The 25,000-nt window shown below is 40.9% G+C and overlaps 1 protein-coding gene across 3 annotated transcripts in view; it reads left to right on the forward strand.

Moving 5' to 3' along the window:
- zbtb7b (zinc finger and BTB domain containing 7B) overlaps positions 1-25,000 on the forward strand; it is a 47,886-nt gene that overhangs the window by 7,379 nt on the left and 15,507 nt on the right. For all 3 annotated transcript variants that reach the window (XR_013799302.1, XR_013799303.1, XM_079625921.1), the window contains exon 2: positions 982-1,046. The gene's annotated coding sequence lies outside the window, so the exon portion shown is untranslated. The remainder of the gene's footprint in view (positions 1-981; positions 1,047-25,000) is intronic.

Raw genomic sequence — 25,000 nt, forward strand, 5'->3', positions numbered from 1 at the left:
TGAGAGTGAGTGAGTGAGTGAGTGTGAGTGTGAGAGTGAGTGAGTGAGTGAGTGTGAGTGTGAGAGTGAGTGAGTGAGTGAGTGTGAGTGTGAGAGTGTGTGAGTGAGTGAGTGTGAGTGTGAGTGTGAGAGTGAGTGAGTGAGTGAGTGTGAGTGTGAGAGTGTGTGAGTGAGTGAGTGTGAGTGTGAGAGTGAGTGAGTGAGTGAGTGTGAGTGTGAGTGTGAGAGTGAGTGAGTGAGTGAGTGTGAGTGTGAGAGTGAGTGAGTGAGTGAGTGTGAGTGATTGTGTGAGTGAGTGTGTGAGTGTGAGTGAGTGTGAGTGAGTGTGAGTGAGTGTGAGTGAGTGTGAGTGAGTGTGAGTGAGTGAGTGTGTTAGTGAGTGTGATTGAGTGAGTGATTGAGTGAGTGTGAGTGTGAGTGTGAGAGTGAGTGAGTGAGTGAGTGTGAGTGTGAGTGTGAGTGAGTGTGAGTGTGAGTGTGAGTGTGAGTGAGTGAGTGTGAGTGAGTGAGTGTGAGAGTGAGTGAGTGTGAGAGTGAGTGAGTGTGAGTGAGTGAGTGTGTGAGTGAGTGTGAGTGAGTGATTGTGTGAGTGAGTGAGTGTGAGAGTGAGTGTGTGAGTGAGTGAGTGTGTGAGTGAGTGAGTGAGTGAGTGAGTGTGAGTGAGTGTGAGTGAGTGTGAGTGAGTGTGAGTGAGTGTGAGTGAGTGTGAGTGAGTGTGAGTGAGAGAGTGTGTGTGTGAGTGTGTGAGTGAGAGTGTGTGAGTGAGAGAGTGTGTTTGTGTGAGTGAGTGAGTGAGTGAGTGAGTGAGTGTGTGAGTGAGAGAGTGGGAATGTGAGTGTGTGTTAGGGTTTCTCGCGCAAAAGCAGTGTGTGTTTCTCGTGTTAATGCTCTTCGTCGGTCTTTACGTGTGTGTTTTCATACGTTGATCTGATATGCTTTGCTTGATTGAGTTTTTGACGCGTCTCTGTTTCTCTTCATCAGGATCGACCCAGAGCGAGAGAGACTGACAGAACGACAGAAGCAACATCTGAGTTTATGGACTGGAGGTGAGTGTGTGTGTGTGTGATCAGTGTGTGTTTGTGCGGGTGTGAGAGAGTTTCAGCAGTTTTGCATTGGTCATATGACTGATGCTGACAAAACTGTGTGTGAAGGCTCATGGATTTCCCTCTTCCTCTAAAAAGACCCTCAGACGAAACACACACCCACACGCGCGCCCACACACACACTGTTCCTGTAAATGCTGTATTCAGGGCATGTGGAGCCATGCAAAAGTTTCCCCATATCACACTCATGGTTTTCACTTTCATGCAGTCACAAGAGGAGAGAGAGAGGCGAGGGGGGCGTGCGAGGCTCGTTTGCTCTTTTAGGAAGTGCAATCATTAGCGTTTCCTTTTTCTAATGCAAAGTTTCACTCCTGTCGACAACTTGGCTTGACCACCACACACACACACACACAGACACACACACACACACACACACACACACACACACACACACACACACACACACACACACACACACACGTATATACTCATAGAGTTTATATATATATATGAATATGCATTTATTTGAAATATGAATCATTTTTCTAGTTTTGATCATGTATGCTGTGCTGGAGACCGTTGTGTGTCACACTCTTCATATCAACACATCATGGATATTTGCATATGTATGAGTGGGTGGAGTTTTGATGCTGGTACATTTATAGTTATTTAGTGTGAAATACTACATCATGCTCTCTCTCCTCTCGCTCTTCTCGCTCGGCCTTCAGTTTCAGACTGAGGAGAGGAGAAACAGGAAATAGATGAGGATCAGTTGCGTTTGCAACATCACACACACACACACACACACACACACACACACACACACACACACACGTACGTGAAACAGTGAAATCCTCCATTACTGGGCTGACCCGCTTTACTCTGAAAAGCACTGGTGTGTTTACGACACGCACCCACATCGTCCCAACATCACACACACACACACACACGCCTCTGAGTTCCCACAGAGAAACATGATGGTCGATGTGAAACTGTTGACCAGACAAAGATGCTGCTGATGACACCTTACACTCTCTCACACACACACACACACACACTCGCATGCGCATATATTCACACACACGCGCACACACACACACACGCAGACACACACACACACACACACACACTTGCATGGGCATATACACACACACACACACACACACACACTCGCACACACACACTCACTCGCGCACACACACACACACACACACACACACACACACACACACACACTCACTCGCATGCGCACACACAGACCCTCACACACTTACATTCATATTCATATTCATACACACACACACACACACTCACTCGCATGCGCACACACAGACCCTCACACACTTACATTCATATTCATACACACACACACACACACGCACGTGCTGCGAATGAAACATGTATATAGATGAACCAGTTATTTTGTGTTGTGAAAAGGAAACTTTAGATTTTGTGTATTGCACGAACACAACTGAACACATGTGTAATGCTTTAATAAACTGCACTGTGATGATCTGTGGGATATTAGCACTAAGAGTTTTGAAAATGTACGTATTACTTGTGAAATGGTACCAAAGCGAATAAAAAAAACGGTAATAACAAAATAATACACAATGTAAAAAAAATGTTTTGTTTAAGAACATAAATATATTTCTTTGGGTTAGTAAAATAATTTTTTTAGAAAATAAATTCACATATTTAGTTTTTTGTCCATATGATGAAAGTCGTTCTTACGTTCTTCAAAATATCATAAGAAAAATTCAAACGACGACAAATAAACAGTTGTTATTGTTGTACTTTATTCAGCTTTAGTCTCAACATACAATCACAACACATCTAACAACACACAACATCCACAATATCAAAGCTTCAAATATTCACATTTCTAACCTCTTGTTCAAAACACTTATTGCGTTTGGTTCAAAGGTTTGTTTATATATTGCTGTAATCGCTGTGTGTGTTCTATAACGACGACTCGGTGTAATAATTGCTGTAATCGCTGTGTGTGTTCTATAACGACGACTCGGTGTAATAATTGCTGTAATCGCTGTGTGTGTTCTATAATGACGACTCGGTGTATAATTGCTGTAATCGCTGTGTGTGTTCTATAACGACGACTCGTGTATAATTGCTGTAATCGCTGTGTGTGTTCTATAACGACGACTCGGTGTATAATTGCTGTAATCGCTGTGTGTGTTCTATAATGACGACTCGGTGTAATAATTGCTGTAATCGCTGTGTGTGTTCTATAATGACGACTCGATGTAATAATTGCTGTAATCGCTGTGTGTGTTCTATAACGACGACTCGGTGTAATAATTGCTGTAATCGCTGTGTGTGTTCTATAACGACGACTCTGTGTATAATTGCTGTAATCGCTGTGTTTGTTCTATAACGACGACTCGGTGTATAATTGCTGTAATCGCTGTGTGTGTTCTATAACGACGACTCGATGTATAATTGCTGTAATCGCTGTGTGTGTTCTATAACGACGACTCGTGTATAATTGCTGTAATCGCTGTGTGTGTTCTATAACGACGACTCGGTGTAATAATTGCTGTAATCGCTGTGTGTGTTCTATAACGACGACTCGGTGTAATAATTGCTGTAATCGCTGTGTTTGTTCTATAACGACGACTCGGTGTATAATTGCTGTAATCGCTGTGTGTGTTCTATAACGACGACTCGGTGTAATAATTGCTGTAATCGCTGTGTGTGTTCTATAACGACGACTCGGTGTTAAAATTGCTGTAATCGCTGTGTGTGTTTTATAACGACGACTCGGTGTAATAATTGCTGTAATCGCTGTGTTTGTTCTATAACGACGACTCAGTGTATAATTGCTGTAATCGCTGTGTGTGTTCTATAACGACGACTCGATGTATAATTGCTGTAATCGCTGTGTGTGTTCTATAACGACGACTCGGTGTAATAATTGCTGTAATCGCTGTGTGTGTTCTATAACGACGACTCGGTGTATAATTGCTGTAATCGCTGTGTGTGTTCTATAACGACGACTCGGTGTATAATTGCTGTAATCGCTGTGTGTGTTCTATAACGACGACTCGGTGTAATAATTGCTGTAATCGCTGTGTGTGTTCTATAACGACGACTCGTGTATAATTGCTGTAATTGCTGTAATCGCTGTGTGTGTTCTATAACGACGACTCGATGTAATAATTGCTGTAATCGCTGTGTGTGTTCTATAACGACGACTCGGTGTAATAATTGCTGTAATCGCTGTGTGTGTTCTATAACGACGACTCGATGTAATAATTGCTGTAATCGCTGTGTGTGTTCTATAACGACGACTCGATGTAATAATTGCTGTAATCGCTGTGTGTGTTCTATAACGACGACTCGGTGTAATAATTGCTGTAATCGCTGTGTGTGTTCTATAACGACGACGCGGTGTAATAATTGCTGTAATCGCTGTGTGTGTTCTATAACGACGACTCGATGTAATAATTGCTGTAATCGCTGTGTGTGTTCTATAACGACGACTCGATGTAATAATTGCTGTAATGGCTGTGTGTGTTCTATAACGACGACTCGGTGTAATAATTGCTGTAATCGCTGTGTGTGTTCTATAACGACGACTCGGTGTAATAATTGCTGTAATCGCTGTGTGTGTTCTATAACGACGACGCGGTGTAATAATTGCTGTAATCGCTGTGTGTGTTCTATAACGACGACTCGGTGTAATAATTGCTGTAATGGCTGTGTGTGTTCTATAACGACGACTCGATGTAATAATTGCTGTAATGGCTGTGTGTGTTCTATAACGACGACGCGGTGTAATAATTGCTGTAATCGCTGTGTGTGTTCTATAACGACGACGCGGTGTAATAATTGCTGTAATCGCTGTGTGTGTTCTATAACGACGACTCGATGTAATAATTGCTGTAATGGCTGTGTGTGTTCTATAACGACGACTCGGTGTAATAATTGCTGTAATGGCTGTGTGTGTTCTATAACGACGACTCGATGTAATAATTGCTGTAATGGCTGTGTGTGTTCTATAACGACGACTCGGTGTATAATTGCTGTAATCGCTGTGTGTGTTCTATAACGACGACTCGATGTAATAATTGCTGTAATCGCTGTGTGTGTTCTATAACGACGACTCGGTGTAATAATTGCTGTAATGGCTGTGTGTGTTCTATAACGACGACTCTGTGTAATAATTGCTGTAATGGCTGTGTGTGTTCTATAACGACGACTCGGTGTAATAATTGCTGTAATCGCTGTGTGTGTTCTATAACGACGACTCGGTGTATAATTGCTGTAATCGCTGTGTGTGTTCTATAACGACGACTCGGTGTATAATTGCTGTAATCGCTGTGTGTGTTCTATAACGACGACTCGGTGTATAATTGCTGTAATCGCTGTGTGTGTTCTATAACGACGACTCGCTGTAATAATTGCTGTAATCGCTGTGTGTGTTCTATAACGACGACTCGATGTAATAATTGCTGTAATCGCTGTGTGTGTTCTATAACGACGACTCGGTGTAATAATTGCTGTAATGGCTGTGTGTGTTCTATAACGACGACTCGATGTAATAATTGCTGTAATGGCTGTGTGTGTTCTATAACGACGACTCGGTGTAATAATTGCTGTAATCGCTGTGTGTGTTCTATAACGACGACTCGATGTAATAATTGCTGTAATCGCTGTGTGTGTTCTATAACGACGACTCGATGTAATAATTGCTGTAATCGCTGTGTGTGTTCTATAACGACGACTCGATGTAATAATTGCTGTAATCGCTGTGTGTGTTCTATAACGACGACTCGGTGTAATAATTGCTGTAATCGCTGTGTGTGTTCTATAACGACGACTCTGTGTTAAAATTGCTGTAATCGCTGTGTGTGTTTTATAACGACGACTCGTGTATAATTGCTGTAATCGCTGTGTGTGTTCTATAACGACGACTCGATGTAATAATTGCTGTAATCGCTGTGTGTGTTCTATAACGACGACTCGGTGTAATAATTGCTGTAATCGCTGTGTGTGTTCTATAACGACGACTCGATGTAATAATTGCTGTAATCGCTGTGTGTGTTCTATAACGACGACTCGGTGTAATAATTGCTGTAATCGCTGTGTGTGTTCTATAACGACGACTCGGTGTAATAATTGCTGTAATCGCTGTGTGTGTTCTATAACGACGACTCGATGTATAATTGCTGTAATCGCTGTGTGTGTTCTATAACGACGACGCGGTGTAATAATTGCTGTAATCGCTGTGTGTGTTCTATAACGACGACTCGGTGTAATAATTGCTGTAATGGCTGTGTGTGTTCTATAACGACGACTCGATGTAATAATTGCTGTAATGGCTGTGTGTGTTCTATAACGACGACGCGGTGTAATAATTGCTGTAATCGCTGTGTGTGTTCTATAACGACGACGCGGTGTAATAATTGCTGTAATCGCTGTGTGTGTTCTATAACGACGACTCGATGTAATAATTGCTGTAATGGCTGTGTGTGTTCTATAACGACGACTCGGTGTAATAATTGCTGTAATGGCTGTGTGTGTTCTATAACGACGACTCGATGTAATAATTGCTGTAATGGCTGTGTGTGTTCTATAACGACGACTCGGTGTATAATTGCTGTAATCGCTGTGTGTGTTCTATAACGACGACTCGATGTAATAATTGCTGTAATCGCTGTGTGTGTTCTATAACGACGACTCGGTGTAATAATTGCTGTAATGGCTGTGTGTGTTCTATAACGACGACTCGGTGTAATAATTGCTGTAATGGCTGTGTGTGTTCTATAACGACGACTCGGTGTAATAATTGCTGTAATCGCTGTGTGTGTTCTATAACGACGACTCGGTGTATAATTGCTGTAATCGCTGTGTGTGTTCTATAACGACGACTCGGTGTATAATTGCTGTAATCGCTGTGTGTGTTCTATAACGACGACTCGGTGTATAATTGCTGTAATCGCTGTGTGTGTTCTATAACGACGACTCGCTGTAATAATTGCTGTAATCGCTGTGTGTGTTCTATAACGACGACTCGATGTAATAATTGCTGTAATCGCTGTGTGTGTTCTATAACGACGACTCGGTGTAATAATTGCTGTAATGGCTGTGTGTGTTCTATAACGACGACTCGATGTAATAATTGCTGTAATGGCTGTGTGTGTTCTATAACGACGACTCGGTGTAATAATTGCTGTAATCGCTGTGTGTGTTCTATAACGACGACTCGATGTAATAAATGCTGTAATCGCTGTGTGTGTTCTATAACGACGACTCGATGTAATAATTGCTGTAATCGCTGTGTGTGTTCTATAACGACGACTCGATGTAATAATTGCTGTAATCGCTGTGTGTGTTCTATAACGACGACTCGGTGTAATAATTGCTGTAATCGCTGTGTGTGTTCTATAACGACGACTCGGTGTTAAAATTGCTGTAATCGCTGTGTGTGTTTTATAACGACGACTCGTGTATAATTGCTGTAATCGCTGTGTGTGTTCTATAACGACGACTCTATGTAATAATTGCTGTAATCGCTGTGTGTGTTCTATAACGACGACTCGGTGTAATAATTGCTGTAATCGCTGTGTGTGTTCTATAACGACGACTCGATGTAATAATTGCTGTAATCGCTGTGTGTGTTCTATAACGACGACTCGGTGTAATAATTGCTGTAATCGCTGTGTGTGTTCTATAACGACGACTCGGTGTAATAATTGCTGTAATCGCTGTGTGTGTTCTATAACGACGACTCGATGTATAATTGCTGTAATCGCTGTGTGTGTTCTATAACGACGACTCGGTGTATAATTGCTGTAATGGCTGTGTGTGTTCTATAACGACGACTCGGTGTAATAATTGCTGTAATGGCTGTGTGTGTTCTATAACGACGACTCTGTGTAATAATTGCTGTAATCGCTGTGTGTGTTCTATAACGACGACTCGGTGTATAATTGCTGTAATCGCTGTGTGTGTTCTATAATGACGACGCGGTGTTATAATTGCTGTAATCGCTGTGTGTGTTCTATAACGACGACTCGATGTAATAATTGCTGTAATCGCTGTGTGTGTTCTATAACGACGACTCGGTGTAATAATTGCTGTAATCGCTGTGTGTGTTCTATAACGACGACTCGGTGTAATAATTGCTGTAATCGCTGTGTGTGTTCTATAACGACGACTCGGTGTATAATTGCTGTAATCGCTGTGTGTGTTCTATAATGACGACGCGGTGTTATAATTGCTGTAATCGCTGTGTGTGTTCTATAACGACGACTCGGTGTAATAATTGCTGTAATCGCTGTGTGTGTTCTATAACGACGACTCGGTGTAATAATTGCTGTAATGGCTGTGTGTGTTCTATAACGACGACTCGGTGTATAATTGCTGTAATCGCTGTGTGTGTTCTATAATGACGACGCGGTGTTATAATTGCTGTAATCGCTGTGTGTGTTCTATAACGACGACTCTGTGTAATAATTGCTGTAATCGCTGTGTGTGTTCTATAACGACGACTCGGTGTATAATTGCTGTAATCGCTGTGTGTGTTCTATAATGACGACGCGGTGTTATAATTGCTGTAATCGCTGTGTGTGTTCTATAACGACGACTCGGTGTAATAATTGCTGTAATCGCTGTGTGTGTTCTATAACGACGACTCGGTGTTATAATTGCTGTAATCGCTGTGTGTGTTCTATAACGACGACTCGGTGTAATAATTGCTGTAATCGCTGTGTGTTCTATAACGACGACTCGGTGTAATAATTGCTGTAATCGCTGTGTGTGTTCTATAACGACGACTCGATGTAATAATTGCTGTAATGGCTGTGTGTGTTCTATAACGACGACTCGGTGTAATAATTGCTGTAATCGCTGTGTGTGTTCTATAACGACGACTCGGTGTAATAATTGCTGTAATCGCTGTGTGTGTTCTATAACGACGACTCGATGTAATAATTGCTGTAATCGCTGTGTGTGTTCTATAACGACGACTCGGTGTAATAATTGCTGTAATCGCTGTGTGTGTTCTATAACGACGACTCGGTGTATAATTGCTGTAATCGCTGTGTGTGTTCTATAATGACGACGCGGTGTTATAATTGCTGTAATCGCTGTGTGTGTTCTATAACGACGACTCGGTGTAATAATTGCTGTAATCGCTGTGTGTGTTCTATAACGACGACTCGGTGTAATAATTGCTGTAATGGCTGTGTGTGTTCTATAACGACGACTCGGTGTATAATTGCTGTAATCGCTGTGTGTGTTCTATAATGACGACGCGGTGTTATAATTGCTGTAATCGCTGTGTGTGTTCTATAACGACGACTCGGTGTATTAATTGCTGTAATGGCTGTGTGTGTTCTATAACGACGACTCGGTGTATAATTGCTGTAATCGCTGTGTGTGTTCTATAACGACGACTCTGTGTAATAATTGCTGTAATCGCTGTGTGTGTTCTATAACGACGACTCGGTGTAATAATTGCTGTAATCGCTGTGTGTGTTCTATAACGACGACTCGGTGTATAATTGCTGTAATCGCTGTGTGTGTTCTATAACGACGACTCGGTGTAATAATTGCTGTAATGGCTGTGTGTGTTCTATAACGACGACTCGGTGTATAATTGCTGTAATCGCTGTGTGTGTTCTATAATGACGACGCGGTGTTATAATTGCTGTAATCGCTGTGTGTGTTCTATAACGACGACTCTGTGTAATAATTGCTGTAATCGCTGTGTGTGTTCTATAACGACGACTCGGTGTATAATTGCTGTAATCGCTGTGTGTGTTCTATAACGACGACTCGGTGTAATAATTGCTGTAATCGCTGTGTGTGTTCTATAACGACGACTCGGTGTAATAATTGCTGTAATGGCTGTGTGTGTTCTAAAACGACGACTCGGTGTAATAATTGCTGTAATCGCTGTGTGTGTTCTATAATGACGACTCGGTGTAATAATTGCTGTAATCGCTGTGTGTGTTCTATAACGACGACTCGGTGTAATAATTGCTGTAATCGCTGTGTGTGTTCTATAACGACGACTCGGTGTAATAATTGCTGTAATCGCTGTGTGTGTTCTATAACGACGACTCGGTGTAATAATTGCTGTAATCGCTGTGTGTGTTCTATAACGACGACTCGGTGTATAATTGCTGTAATCGCTGTGTGTGTTCTATAACGACGACTCGATGTAATAATTGCTGTAATCGCTGTGTGTGTTCTATAACGACGACTCGGTGTAATAATTGCTGTAATCGCTGTGTGTGTTCTATAACGACGACTCGGTGTAATAATTGCTGTAATCGCTGTGTGTGTTCTATAACGACGACTCGGTGTAATAATTGCTGTAATCGCTGTGTGTGTTCTATAACGACGACTCGGTGTAATAATTGCTGTAATCGCTGTGTGTGTTCTATAACGACGACTCGATGTATAATTGCTGTAATCGCTGTGTGTGTTCTATAACGACGACTCGGTGTATAATTGCTGTAATCGCTGTGTGTGTTCTATAACGACGACTCGGTGTAATAATTGCTGTAATCGCTGTGTGTGTTCTATAACGACGACTCGGTGTAATAATTGCTGTAATCGCTGTGTGTGTTCTATAACGACGACTCGGTGTATAATTGCTGTAATCGCTGTGTGTGTTCTATAACGACGACTCGCTGTAATAATTGCTGTAATCGCTGTGTGTGTTCTATAACGACGACTCGGTGTAATAATTGCTGTAATCGCTGTGTGTGTTCTATAACGACGACTCGGTGTAATAATTGCTGTAATCGCTGTGTGTGTTCTATAACGACGACTCGATGTAATAATTGCTGTAATCGCTGTGTGTGTTCTATAACGACGACTCGGTGTAATAATTGCTGTAATCGCTGTGTGTGTTCTATAACGACGACGCGGTGTAATAATTGCTGTAATCGCTGTGTGTGTTCTATAACGACGACTCGGTGTAATAATTGCTGTAATCGCTGTGTGTGTTCTATAACGACGACTCGGTGTAATAATTGCTGTAATCGCTGTGTGTGTTCTATAACGACGACTCGGTGTAATAATTGCTGTAATCGCTGTGTGTGTTCTATAACGACGACGCGGTGTAATAATTGCTGTAATCGCTGTGTGTGTTCTATAACAACGACTCGGTGTAATAATTGCTGTAATCGCTGTGTGTGTTCTATAACGACGACTCGGTGTAATAATTGCTGTAATCGCTGTGTGTGTTCTATAACGACGACTCGGTGTAATAATTGCTGTAATCGCTGTGTGTGTTCTATAACGACGACTCGGTGTAATAATTGCTGTAATCGCTGTGTGTGTTCTATAACGACGACTCGGTGTAATAATTGCTGTAATCGCTGTGTGTGTTCTATAATGACGACGCGGTGTAATAATTGCTGTAATCGCTGTGTGTGTTCTATAACGACGACTCGGTGTAATAATTGCTGTAATCGCTGTGTGTGTTCTATAACGACGACTCAGTGTATAATTGCTGTAATCGCTGTGTGTGTTCTATAACGACGACTCAGTGTATTATTGCTGTAATCGCTGTGTGTGTTCTATAACGACGACTCTGTGTATAATTGCTGTAATCGCTGTGTGTGTTCTATAACGACGACTCGATGTAATAATTGCTGTAATCGCTGTGTGTGTTCTATAACGACGACTCGGTGTAATAATTGCTGTAATCGCTGTGTGTGTTCTATAACGACGACTCGATGTATAATTGCTGTAATCGCTGTGTGTTCTATAACGACGACTCGGTGTAATAATTGCTGTAATCGCTGTGTGTGTTCTATAACGACGACTCGATGTAATAATTGCTGTAATCGCTGTGTGTGTTCTATAACGACGACTCGGTGTAATAATTGCTGTAATCGCTGTGTGTGTTCTATAACGACGACTCGATGTAATAATTGCTGTTAATCGCTGTGTGTGTTCTATAACGACGACTCGGTGTATAATTGCTGTAATCGCTGTGTGTGTTCTATAACGACGACTCGGTGTATAATTGCTGTAATCGCTGTGTGTGTTCTATAACGACGACTCGGTGTATAATTGCTGTAATCGCTGTGTGTGTTCTATAACGACGACTCGGTGTAATAATTGCTGTAATCGCTGTGTGTGTTCTATAACGACGACTCGGTGTATATTTGCTGTAATCGCTGTGTGTGTTCTATAACGACGACTCGGTGTAATAATTGCTGTAATCGCTGTGTGTGTTCTATAACGACGACTCGGTGTATATTTGCTGTAATCGCTGTGTGTGTTCTATAACGACGACTCGGTGTACAATTGCTGTAATCGCTGTGTGTGTTCTATAACGACGACTCGGTGTATATTTGCTGTAATCGCTGTGTGTGTTCTATAACGACGACTCGGTGTAATAATTGCTGTAATCGCTGTGTGTGTTCTATAACGACGACTCGGTGTATATTTGCTGTAATCGCTGTGTGTGTTCTATAACGACGACTCGGTGTAATAATTGCTGTAATCGCTGTGTGTGTTCTATAACGACGACTCGTGTATAATTGCTGTAATCGCTGTGTTTGTTCTATAACGACGACGCGGTGTAATAATCCAGAAACACGATTCCAGGGTGTGTTGTGTCTCTTGGCCAAAGCTTTTCTCTGTAGAGATGTGCTATAGTTGAGCGACTGACTTCTGCTTAGATCCTGTAATTTTCCCTGAACTCTTGTAATTGTGTTTAATTAGACTTTATTCACAGATGTAACTCGTCCGAAACACACAGTTATATTATACCCTAAACACAACTAAACTAAGATAAACTTCCAGAACCTTCTCTCCGTTTGCTCGGCAAGAACAGCCTTGGATTCGCTTTCTTACAGATCCACATTATCAGAGAAATTCAATAAAAAAAATTATACTTAAAAGTCTTCACAACTTCAACAGTTTGATCTCATAACATTATTGCTGGTAGAGGCTCTGAATAATTTTAAACCAACTCTTTGTTTTACTGACATTTATCAATAAGGAACTAGTTTCAAAACCTGCTCCTCATACTCAAAACTTAGTGTTTTCATAAGTGCCACAAGTGCCATATCATCTGCATATTTATCATTCTCATGCTGTATTCTTGCATCACCCGTATAAGCCGAGAGCAACAGCGGTGACAGGACGCGTGCTTTATAAACCGTATAACCCTCGAGCACACGCTCGCTGTCCTCCTCGATCTCCGGGAACTACTCCTCCGCTGACCCGTCGAGCCAGCAGACGTTCCAGGATTAATGTTTCTGCTCAGTATTAAAGAGCTATAATCCATAACAAGAACACACTCATGAGCCTTTGCTTGTTGTAAAGGAATATGAGGAAGAGTAAATGATGATTTTTGGCTGAACTGTCACTTTAAAACACTGCTTACCAGCCAAACTAAAGCCATCACACCGTGTCAAATCATAATCATAATCATAATCCGCTTGCTCTCAGACGAGACCTGGTTAAGAAGTCTTTTACAGCAGCTGGTTATTGTGATGTGAAAAATGAAACCAAGATAATTCATATCAGAACTTTTGCACCTTAATGCCACTGAAACCCCACATTTGGCTCATTTTCTCTGACACATTTCAGAGAAAAAGACCTTAGAAACGTGAGATAATCTGCGTACGCTTTCACAGGTTTGTTTAGGGCTGCCAAAAATATCACATCACGATTTTTTCCCAGGAAAATCACAATTAACGATTTTATCACGATTCTTTTGCATGTTGGTTTCACCGTTTTGCAAGCGATGAGCATTACAGCCAAACTGATGTCCGTATTTTAAAAACAAAGTAACAAAATCTAAAATAAAAAAAGAATGGCAGACATTTAGGACATATGTGGCGAAGATAAAAATCTTTGTCATTTATTTTCTTTGTTATTAAAAAAATAAGAGCAAAGATACACATTACACATACACAACATGATATACAAATGAATTCAGCTACAGTAGTGTATTTAACAGTGGCATTCAAGAAAGAAATTGAATGAACAAATCTAAAAATAAAACACTACATAAATTATTCTTATTAAAGCTACTATTAAAGTTTTTAGCAGTGAGTGATTTTCTGTTTTTTTTGTCGTTTTATTAACAAATAAAGGGATAGTTCCCCCCAAAAATGTGATTTTTATATAATGTTAATATAAAGTTAAAGCAAACATTTGAGAGTAAATCAGGTGCGTGTCAAATGCGTGTATATAAGATGCGTGCCGGTCTTAAAGTGACAGTACCAAAATGTTTAATTCTGTCATCATTTACTCTCTAGTTAGTGTAAACCTGAATAAGTTTCTTTCTTCTTGTTGAAAATAAGTTTGAATTTTTGAATAATGTGGGAAACCAAACAGTTGCTGGTCCCAGTGACTCCCAGTGTAGAGTTCTTCCCACTATGGAAGTCAATGGGGACCAGCTACTGTTTGGATTGCCACATTCTTCAAAATCATTCTTCTTATTTTGTGTTCAGCACAAAGAACAAATTAATACAGGGTTGGAACAACATTAGAGTGAGTAAATAATGACAGACTTTTCATTTTTGTGTGAACTATCCCTTTAAGGACAAGCAGCAGCACTTGTCACAGCACAACAACAGAACAAACATAGTCCTCTTAAATACACACATAACTTACTCCAATCCCTCACCCTCCACAATAACCCTGGCAGTTGATTGAGAGAGAAAAAAATAAAATAAAATCCTTAGACATTGCTTTATATCATACACTTCTGTTAAACATTAAGCATTTACTACAACTTCCCACATCCATAGCCTCTTCAATATCTCCTTTGACAAATCTCAAGAACATCTCCCAAATTTAGACTTCCCCTTAATTACATATGTTCGCTTCTCAAGGGCCAAACTGGATATCAGGTTTTTCATCCAAAGTCCAAGGGAAGGACAACTTGTATTTTTCCAGCAAAGGGCAATTGAACGCCTGGCTTGTAATAGGCACAGATCCACCAGTTTTTTCTCTTTGACGGATAAAGAACATTTGTCTTCATAAATACCCAATATACATATTACCGGGCTTAAAGATATCGGGGTAGTAGTGAATTCAGATATATACTGAGTCACTTTCCTCCAAAACTTTTGCACCTCAATACATTCCCACACACAATGAAAAAATGTTACATTAAATATTACATTTAAAACACAAGTCCGGAATACTACGGTTAAATGTATTTAATCTTACAGGAGTGATATAAGTTCTCATTATCCAGTTATACTGTAAGAGTCTCAAACAAGTATTTATAGTTTGAGTTTGTGCTTTTAAACATATTGTACCCCACTCCTCCAATGAAATGTCTTGATTTAAAAGGAGCAGCACTTTTAATATTAGGCTACTGTCACTTTAAGTCTGTCGGACGTTGCTGGCCGGTCTGGATCTGGTTTGTGCCGGTCTGGATCTGGTTTGTGCCGGTCTGGATCTGGTCTGAGCTGGTCCGGATCTGGTTTGTGCCGGTCTGGATCTGGTTTGTGCCGGTCCGGATCTGGTTTGTGCCGGTCCGGATCTGGTTTGAGCCGGTCCGGATCTGGTTTGTGCCGGTATGGATCTGGTTTGAGCCGGTATGGATCTGGTGGTCTGTGCCGGTCTGGATCTGGTTTGAGCCGGTCCGGATCTGGTTTGAGCCGGTCCGGGTCTGGTTTGTGCCGGTCTGGATCTGGTTTGTGCTGGTCTGGATCTGGTTTGAGCCGGTCCGGATCTGGTTTGTGCCGGTATGGATCTGGTGGTCTGTGCCGGTCTGGATCTGGTTTGTGCCGGTCTGGATCTGGTTTGTGCCGGTATGGATCTGGTGGTCTGTGCCGGTCTGGATCTGGTTTGTGCCGGTCTGGATCTGGTTTGTGCCGGTCTGGATCTGGTTTGAGCCGGTCCGGATCTGGTTTGTGCCGGTATGGATCTGGTTTGTGCCGGTATGGATCTGGTGGTCTATGCCGGTATGGATCTGGTGGTCTGTGCCGGTCTGGATCTGGTTTGAGCCGGTCTGGATCTGGTTTGAGCCGGTCTGGATCTGGTTTGTGCCGGTATGGATCTGGTGGTCTGTGCCGGTCTGGATCTGGTTTGAGCCGGTCTGGATCTGGTTTGTGCCGGTCTGGATCTGGTTTGTGCCGGTCAGGATCTGGTTTGTGCCGGTCCGGATCTGGTTTGTGCCGGTATGGATCTGGTGGTTTGTGCAGGTCTGGATCTGGTGGTTTGTGCCGGTCTGGATCTGGTGGTTTGTGCCGGTCTGGATCTGGTGGTTTGTGCCGGTCTGGATCTGGTGGTTTGTGCCGGTCTGGATCTGGTGGTTTGTGCCGGTCTGGATCTGGTGGTTTGTGCCAGTCTGGATCTGGTGGTTTGTGCCGGTCCGGATCTGGTGGTTTGTGCCAGTCCGGATCTGGTTTGAGCCGGTCTGGATTCCTCCACTCGTGTGATAAAGTCGCTGGGTGTTTTTGGAGGGAGATTCTCAGCTGAGTGACTCAACAATCCGCTGATTTCTTATGTCTGGTTTGAGCCGGTCCGGATCTGGTTTGTGCCGGTATGGATCTGGTTTGTGCCGGTATGGATCTGGTTTGTGCCGGTCTGGATCTGGTTTGTGCCGGTCTGGATCTGGTTTGTGCCGGTCTGGATCTGGTTTGAGCCGGTCCGGATCTGGTTTGTGCCGGTCTGGATCTGGTTTGTGCCGGTATGGATCTGGTTTGTGCCGGTATGGATCTGGTGGTCTGTGCCGGTCTGGACTCGTGTGATAAAGTCGCTGGGTGTTTTTGGAGGGAGATTCTCAGCTGTCTTCTTCTGTCTGGTTTGAGCCGGTCTGGATCTGGTTTGAGCCGATCCGGATCTGGTTTGAGCCGGTCCGGATCTGGTTTGTGCCGGTCCGGATCTGGTTTGTGCCGGTCCGGATCTGGTTTGTGCCGTTCTGGATCTGGTTTGTGCCGGTCTGGATCTGGTTTGTGCCGGTCTGGATCTGGTTTGTGCCGGTCTGGATCTGGTGGTTTGTGCCGGTCCGGATCTGGTTTGTGCCGTTCTGGATCTGGTTTGTGCCGGTCTGGATCTGGTTTGTGCCGGTCTGGATCTGGTTTGTGCCGGTCCGGATCTGGTTTGTGCCGGTATGGATCTGGTTTGTGCTGGTCTGGATCTGGTGGTTTGTGCCGGTCTGGATCTGGTTTGTGCCGGTCCGGATCTGGTTTGTGCTGGTCTGGATCTGGTGGTTTCTGCCGGTCTGGATCTGGTGGTTTGTGCCGGTCTGGATCTGGTTTGAGCCGGTCTGGATTCCTCCACTCGTGTGATAAAGTCGCTGGGTGTTTTTGGAGGGAGATTCTCAGCTGTCTTCTTCTGTCTGGTTTGAGCCGGTCCGGATCTGGTTTGAGCCGGTCCGGATCTGGTTTGTGCCGGTCCGGATCTGGTTTGTGCCGGTCCGGATCTGGTTTGTGCCGGTCTGGATCTGGTTTGTGCCGTTCTGGATCTGGTTTGTGCCGGTCCGGATCTGGTTTGTGCCGGTATGGATCTGGTTTGTGCTGGTCTGGATCTGGTGGTTTCTGCCGGTCTGGATCTGGTGGTTTGTGCCGGTCTGGATCTGGTTTGAGCCGGTCCGGATCTGGTTTGAGCCAGTCTGGATTCCTCCACTCGTGTGATAAAGTCGCTGGGTGTTTTTGGAGGGAGATTCTCAGCTGAGTGACTCAACAATCCGCTGATTTCTTCTGTCTGGTTCGTGACGGATTTAGAAATGTTGAAAGTGATTCTGCATTGACCTTTTGACATTTAGAGTTAGTAGGAAATGGGTTCTGTTGTGTGTGTGTGTGTGTGTTTCCAAAACTTTGTGAGCGAGTTTCGTAGCAGGTTTGCAGCCTCTGAGAACACAGACGTGAAACAGCAGAAATGCATCAATTCCAAATGCCAATGTTCTTTTAAAAGCAGAGCAGACAGAGAAATGGAACACGAGTGATAATTACAAGAATAGCAAGCGCTGTGTGTCATGATGCCCTCTGTGGGCTGTTCCTCTTCTCCTGCCAGAAACGGCTCGATCGTCACAGGTATTAGATCAGAACACACTCGATCTGGATCTGGATCTGGATCTGGATCTGGATCTGGATCTGGTGTCGGTGTGGACACCAGTGAGCCGTGATCTTCAGCACTGAGGGTTTAGTGTTGCTCTGTGTCACGAATGCTTGCGTTTGTTCTGTAGAGGTTTTACATTTCTTCTAAATGTCATAATCATTTGTTAAACAAGTCTTCATTACTTCAGTGAGCGCATAGTTTCTGCCAATGTAACAATTATTACATTGTTTAAATAAGTAATTTTTTTTAGCTAACTGTGGTTCTGTATATGTGCATTTCTGAAACACATAACTCAGTCTCTGAGAACAGAACACTGTAAACTGTGGACTCCTGCGTTTACTGTACCGCTGCTGTGATGATGTGTAAAGCGCTGTACACACACACACACACACACACGTGAATTGAATTGAATTACAGCGCTGAATAGAGATTTTAATCACTAACACTCCTCCATTATGTGGATCTTTTCTCATTATTGAGATGTTTGTGTGTTCCTGATGTCTTTTACTCATTCTGCAGCACTAGATCATGTTAGTTAATACATATGCAGCAAATATGTATTAACTAACATGATCATTTTTATTAACTAACATGGACATTTTTATTAACTAACATGATCATTTTTATTAACTAACATGAACATTTTTATTAACTTTCATGAACATTTTTATTAACTAACATGAACTTTTTTTTTATAACTAACATGAACTTTTTTTTTAATAACTAATATGGACATTTTTATTAACTAACATTTTTATTAACTAACATTTTTATTAACTAACATTTTTATTAACTAACATGGACATTTTTATTAACTAACATGGACATTTTTATTAACTAACATGAAAGTGAATGTCACAGTTAGCATCTTAAAACAACATGAATGATGACCAAAGTGCTGCACAACAGACACAACAAAATATCATTTTTGTTTAAATTTAAATGCTAATAAAAAGATAACAGAAGAAAAACAAAATACAAAATAATAGATTTAATACAAAAAATCATCAAGCAAATAAAACCATTAAAACTAGTTCAAGTTCACTTAATTTATATAGCACATTTACACCTAAATTTGACCAAAGTGCTTTACAGAACAACCAGATAAATAATACGAACACAACACCTGCATAACAACATAAAACGTCCTCTAAACACGCTAATGTTTTAATGTCCTCTAAACATGCTAATGTTTTAATGTCCTCTAAACACGCTAGCGAAGAGGACACTGAAGCTTTAGGGGAAAATAGAGCCGGCATAAATATGATAGGAAACTTTTATGGGACTCGTAAAAGAGAATAATGTTGGCCCCAGAATAGAGCCCTGGGGAACTCCACATGTGACGAGCTGGAGGAAAACTCCCGTTGTTGAGTTATAATGCATTCACTAATGTTGACAAATAAGGCCTTTATTGTGAAGTGTTACCGAGATTTTTGTCCAGCTAACAGAATGTTTTCTTAACGTTCCCATTACGTTGTGAAAACATTATTTATGAATGTTCTCTGAACTTTCAAAACATAAAAAAAAAAAAAAAAACAAATCTTGGTTATGTGAAGGTTAATGGAATTGTATAATTCTTCAAGCATTATGAGAACGTCACTTTTTAATGTTCTCTGGATGTTCTGCAACAAGTAACATTAAAAAACAGACAAACATCCAACTAAAAACGTTCCATGAACAATGTATAAATAATATTTTTGAACGAGCGATCTACTGGGACACTCCGCCTGATCGTTCCCAGTCCACTGATCTGCAAACACACTTTCAAAACTCCTCAATCTAACCATCAAGAGTTTAGAGACGGCATCTACAAACACTACAGCAGACGACGGATCCGTCTGTGCGTTAAAGGCATGTTTCTGCTGAATAGACACACACACACACACACACACACACACACACACACACACACACTGCAAAGGCGGTTTCCTGTGTCTTTATCTCTCTCCCACTCTCACTGTTTCTGCTTCTGTGTACACCAGCCTCCTCCTCTTCTCTCTCTCTCCGTCTCTCATCCTCTGTTCTCTGACGCACACTCCCCCTCTTCAATCCTCAACTCTGATTTCATGCTTTTCTTCTGTTTCTGCTTCCGGTCGTTTCCCCTCCGTCGCGCTCCTCAATCTGTCTCTGGATCTGCACACACACACACACACACACACACTCTCCCACTCGCTGCGCTTCTTGTGTGTTTTCGAAGAACACGTCTGTATTTAGACTGAGGAAAGCGGCCTGTTCTCTTTTTTTAGACTGTGGGATTTTTCCTCAAATCTCAGACCCCAGATTGTTCTCTTTGTTCCTCTCGTGTCTGTCTGTGGAGAGCAGCCGCGTGGATCCGGTTCATGTTTTTGGCCTTTTAAAGTGTGTAATTTTGTGCAAATGTCAAGTCTGCTTTATTTCTGCAGCGCTTTATGCAAAAGAAATAGTTTTAAATCGGCTTGAAACAGGAAAGTAACAGAAGCAGTGAAGCGTTCTTCATCTAATACGAGACGGCACAACATCACGAGCCTCCAGTCGGAGTTATTATCGATGTTCATGTGACGCTCTAGCATGACTTTGATTATGATATTTTTTTCTGTATAAATATGTTCAGGCAAATATTGATACGATTATATTTCACATTTCATTGGTGATGTGGAATTTACATTATAAAAAATAATAAAATAATGTACATAATCTTTAAAAAAAATACGGTAGTGTTTAAGATAAATATATTTTTAAAAAATGATTCTGTTGGACACAAAAGAACATATTTTGAGAAATATCTCAGTGTTTTTGTCATAATGAAAGTCAATGGAGTCCAATATTTTTTTGGGATTCCCAATGTTCTTCTAAAATTCTTCTTTTGCAATTTTTGCACATTAATGAAGTTTAAACAATCGGTTTATAGGTGGATTATGTCACAGTGTATCCGTGACGATGATGATGAGGATGATAAGGATGACGAGACGTTGCTGAGTCTGATTTTTGCTGCATTGAATTGCAAAATCAATTGAATTACGTCAAAAAAATGTTTGAAGTGTTTTTATTGCACATCAACAAAGTTTGAACAGTCCGTTTTATAGATGTGTCCGTGACTTTGACTGCTTGCTTTCTTTTGAACATATTGAGAAATGTCTGTTTGTGTCATTATAATGAAAGTCAATTGGGTCCAATACTGTTTTATTCTGAACGTTCTTCAAAATAACTTGTTTTGCATTTTGTGCACATCAGTGAAGTTTAGACAGTCAGCTCTGGAGGTGGTTTGGTACACCGTATCTGTGACATTGATGATGATGATGAAGATGAGGATGATGAAGATGAGACGTTATTGCTGAGTCATTATGAGTCATTTTTATGAGTCCGTATCTGTGACATTGATGATGATGATGATGATGATGAGGAGGAGGATGATGAGGAGGATGATGAGGATGATGATGATGATGAAGATGAGACGTTGCTGAGTCTCATTTTTGCTGAGTCATTATGAGTCATTTTTATGAGTCCGTATCTGTGACATTGATGATGATGATGAGGATGATGATGAAGATGAGACGTTGCTGAGTCTCATTTTTGCTGCATTGAATTTTATTTTATTTTGCTGCGTCAGTGATCTCGATGATGATGATGATGATGAGGATGAGGATGAGTGGTTGAATCTGATGCCGTCAGTCACGCAGGAAACGGACATACAGGAAGTGCTTGAGGAGTGTGTGTGTGTGTGTGTGTGTGTCTCTCATCCAGCCCTCAGTTCCACATTAATAATGAAGCGTCCCTCGTTCAAAAACTCCCCAATGCAGCGACTCACTGGCCTACTTTCAGTCACCGCAGCCGGTGTGTGTGTGTGTGTGTGTGTGTGTGTGTGTGTGTGTGTGTGTGTGTAGGGTTAGTGTAAGGGGACAGAATATACAGTTTGGACAATATAAAAACCATTACGTCTATGGAGAGTCCTCACGAGTGTATCAAAATAAACGTGTGTGTGTGTGAGGACTGCTGAACTTTAAATAATACAAATTTGTATATTATAAAAAATTAAAGTTTTAAAAGCGTGTTTTCCTCAGTAAATCTTCCAGTGATCCGTTCTGAAAACAACCATCGTTTCTGATCGTGAAGAACATTTGAATAATCTGAAGAACTTTCAGCGGTTCATGAATGTTCGTTCTTTAAACCGCTCACACACTAAAGTCAGTGACATCCTTCAGTCCTGTGTGTGAATCATCTGTGAATCTGCAGCAGTCTCTGCTTTACACACACTCTAAAAAATGCTGGGTTGTTTCAACACAATTTTGGGTAAAATATGGACAAACCCAAATGTTGGGTTGAAAATGTAATGTAAAAATGTAACCCAACGGCTGGGTTTGTCCATATTTTACCCAAAATTGTGTTGAAACAACCCAGCATTTTTTAGAGTGTGTGCAGTGATACACACTTCTCTACGATACACACTTCTCTACAATACACACTTCTCTACATTACACAGTTCATTCAAAACTAACATGTTCAAGTCTTTATTTGATGAATTATTTATAATTATTTAGTCTATATATATATAACATCCATTCATAAATCACTGCCATTTACATGCAACACACATTTCCTGATTACTTACACCAGTGATCATGTGGGATTATTAGTTGAAAAATAGTTAGAAATAAAAACTCAATGTTTTCAGAAATAAAAAAAAATATTTCCCCCAATTTTCACAACGCAACAGATTCACAGCAGCTTCACAAAGCCCAGAGTCTACACACTACACACTACACACTACACACAACACACTACACACAACACACTACACACTACACACTACACACTACACACTACACACAACACACTACACACAACACACTACACACTACACACTACACACTACACACTACACACTACACACAACACACTACCCACTACACACTACACACTACACACTACACACAACACACTACACACAACAGTTTATTATTCAGATCAACTACTGTAACTTATTTTACATACTGTACAATACATACTGTATTTACAGTGTATTTCTGCGTATACGTGTGTGTGTGTGTGTGTGTGTGTGTGTGATAAACTCCTGAACACGTAAAGACACGAGTGTGTGTTTCACATCTGTGTGTAGTTTGCCGTGTGTATGTATTTATAGAAGAGTTAATATAGTTTTGAATGAAGTGTTTGCTTTTGCAAGATGTGTGATGTTTTGCATCGTGTGTGTGTGTTTTGTGGTTTTGTGTGTAGAGTTTTGCGAAAATGAGCCATAGTTTCAGAAATTGTGTGTAAGCAATTTAAAAAAACAGTATTCTTGGAAACATCGATGCCAATAAAGAAGCTTTATTTTAAGAGTGCAGCTCAATATTAATTATGTGTAAACATCCTTTTATCGGCATCATTCCGACCCTGCGAGTGTGTGTGCTTATTACTGAAACTGAAACCCTTCTTCTAAATGTCACGGTGTGAAGCTTTGAACTGAACAAACACACATTTAGGAAATACATCAAATATTTTACAATAAACACCATGCAATTAAAATATTTAAAAAAAGATTAAAAAACATAATATATTACATAGTTATTACCAAATTAAACATTTAAACGAAAAATTGTGATGCTGATATTCAGAAAAAAAAACATTTTTAAAGTTTAAATTTCATTTTAAAAGGACTTTGCAGTCACAATAAACACGTACAATAATGATTTAATTCTGTCAGAAATAATTCTACTAAGTCATTATTTTTATATTTTAGAGTATACCAGTTAACAAATTAAATTTCTAATTCAAAAACATTAGTTATCAAATTATTGAATATGAAACAGATTTTAATTTGCTCTTACAAAATGGTTTGGTTCTGTTATGTAAATCTGACAAAAACAATGATTTAGTTCTTAATGACATTTACATGAGGCGTTATTCATTCAGCAGCAACTTACAAATGAGGAATCAAACAACCAATTCATCTTGAAGAAATCATTTAAAAAATATTGTATAATATGACTTGCTGTTTTTGTTTGTTTTGTTTTTAGTGTATTTATATGATATTTGTATTTTTGTAATTAAATTTTTGCCATGAAAATAGCTTTGAATGCTGACATGGCATTAAATAAAATAATCTGAATCTTGAAGAAATAGACGTGTGTGTGTGTGTGTGTGTGTGTGTGTGTGTGTGTGTGTGTGTGTGTGTGCAAAGGAATTTATCATAAAGAGACAAAAATATGATTTTCTCAAACTCTACAATAGCAACGATTCTTTTAAGGTTTGTTTAGTACGTTCAGTTTTACTAATATAGATCATTCATATTCTCCATTAATGTGCGTGTGATTAAAATCTAGTTTAAAGCGTAATTAATCTCTTTAGGGCAATCGGTTACAACTACACTCACACACTTCAACTAAACTGTAATTTAAAAAACAGACCGCTATAGAACAACTTAGAACCTAAAAACCTAAAACACCGTAACCCTTGAAATGAAACTTGTTGCCGTTTGCGGTTGAAATGTTTTGTTGTGAGATTTTCCTCAGACGGTGTTGTTGTCCGTGTGTGTGTGTGTGTCAGTGAAGATGTGTGTGTCGTATGTTCTGATGGAAAACTGCTGCACACACACACACACACACACACACACACACACACACAGTGCAGGGAGGAAACCATATTGTCGTATTGAGAGAGGGGAAGAACACAAGTGAGCTGTCAGAGTCAGTGGGATGTGAGAATCCGCTCTGACACAAACAGAAAACACACTCGACATCACAGATATTTTATTTCCATACGTCTGTGTCTTCACAGAATCCTCAGATCCAATTACACACACCGTTCGTGTGTGTGTGTGTGTGTGTGTGGAATGCAATATTGTTTGACTGTGATGTTGCTGCTCTGATGTCGACACGTCGAGAACATGTGATGAACACGTGATAAACATGTGAAGAGAACATGTGACGAGAACACGTGATGAACACGTGAAGAGAACA

The sequence above is a fragment of the Phoxinus phoxinus genome (assembly GCF_949152265.1).
Source record: "Phoxinus phoxinus genome assembly, chromosome: 10".
NCBI lineage: Eukaryota > Metazoa > Chordata > Actinopteri > Cypriniformes > Leuciscidae > Phoxinus > Phoxinus phoxinus.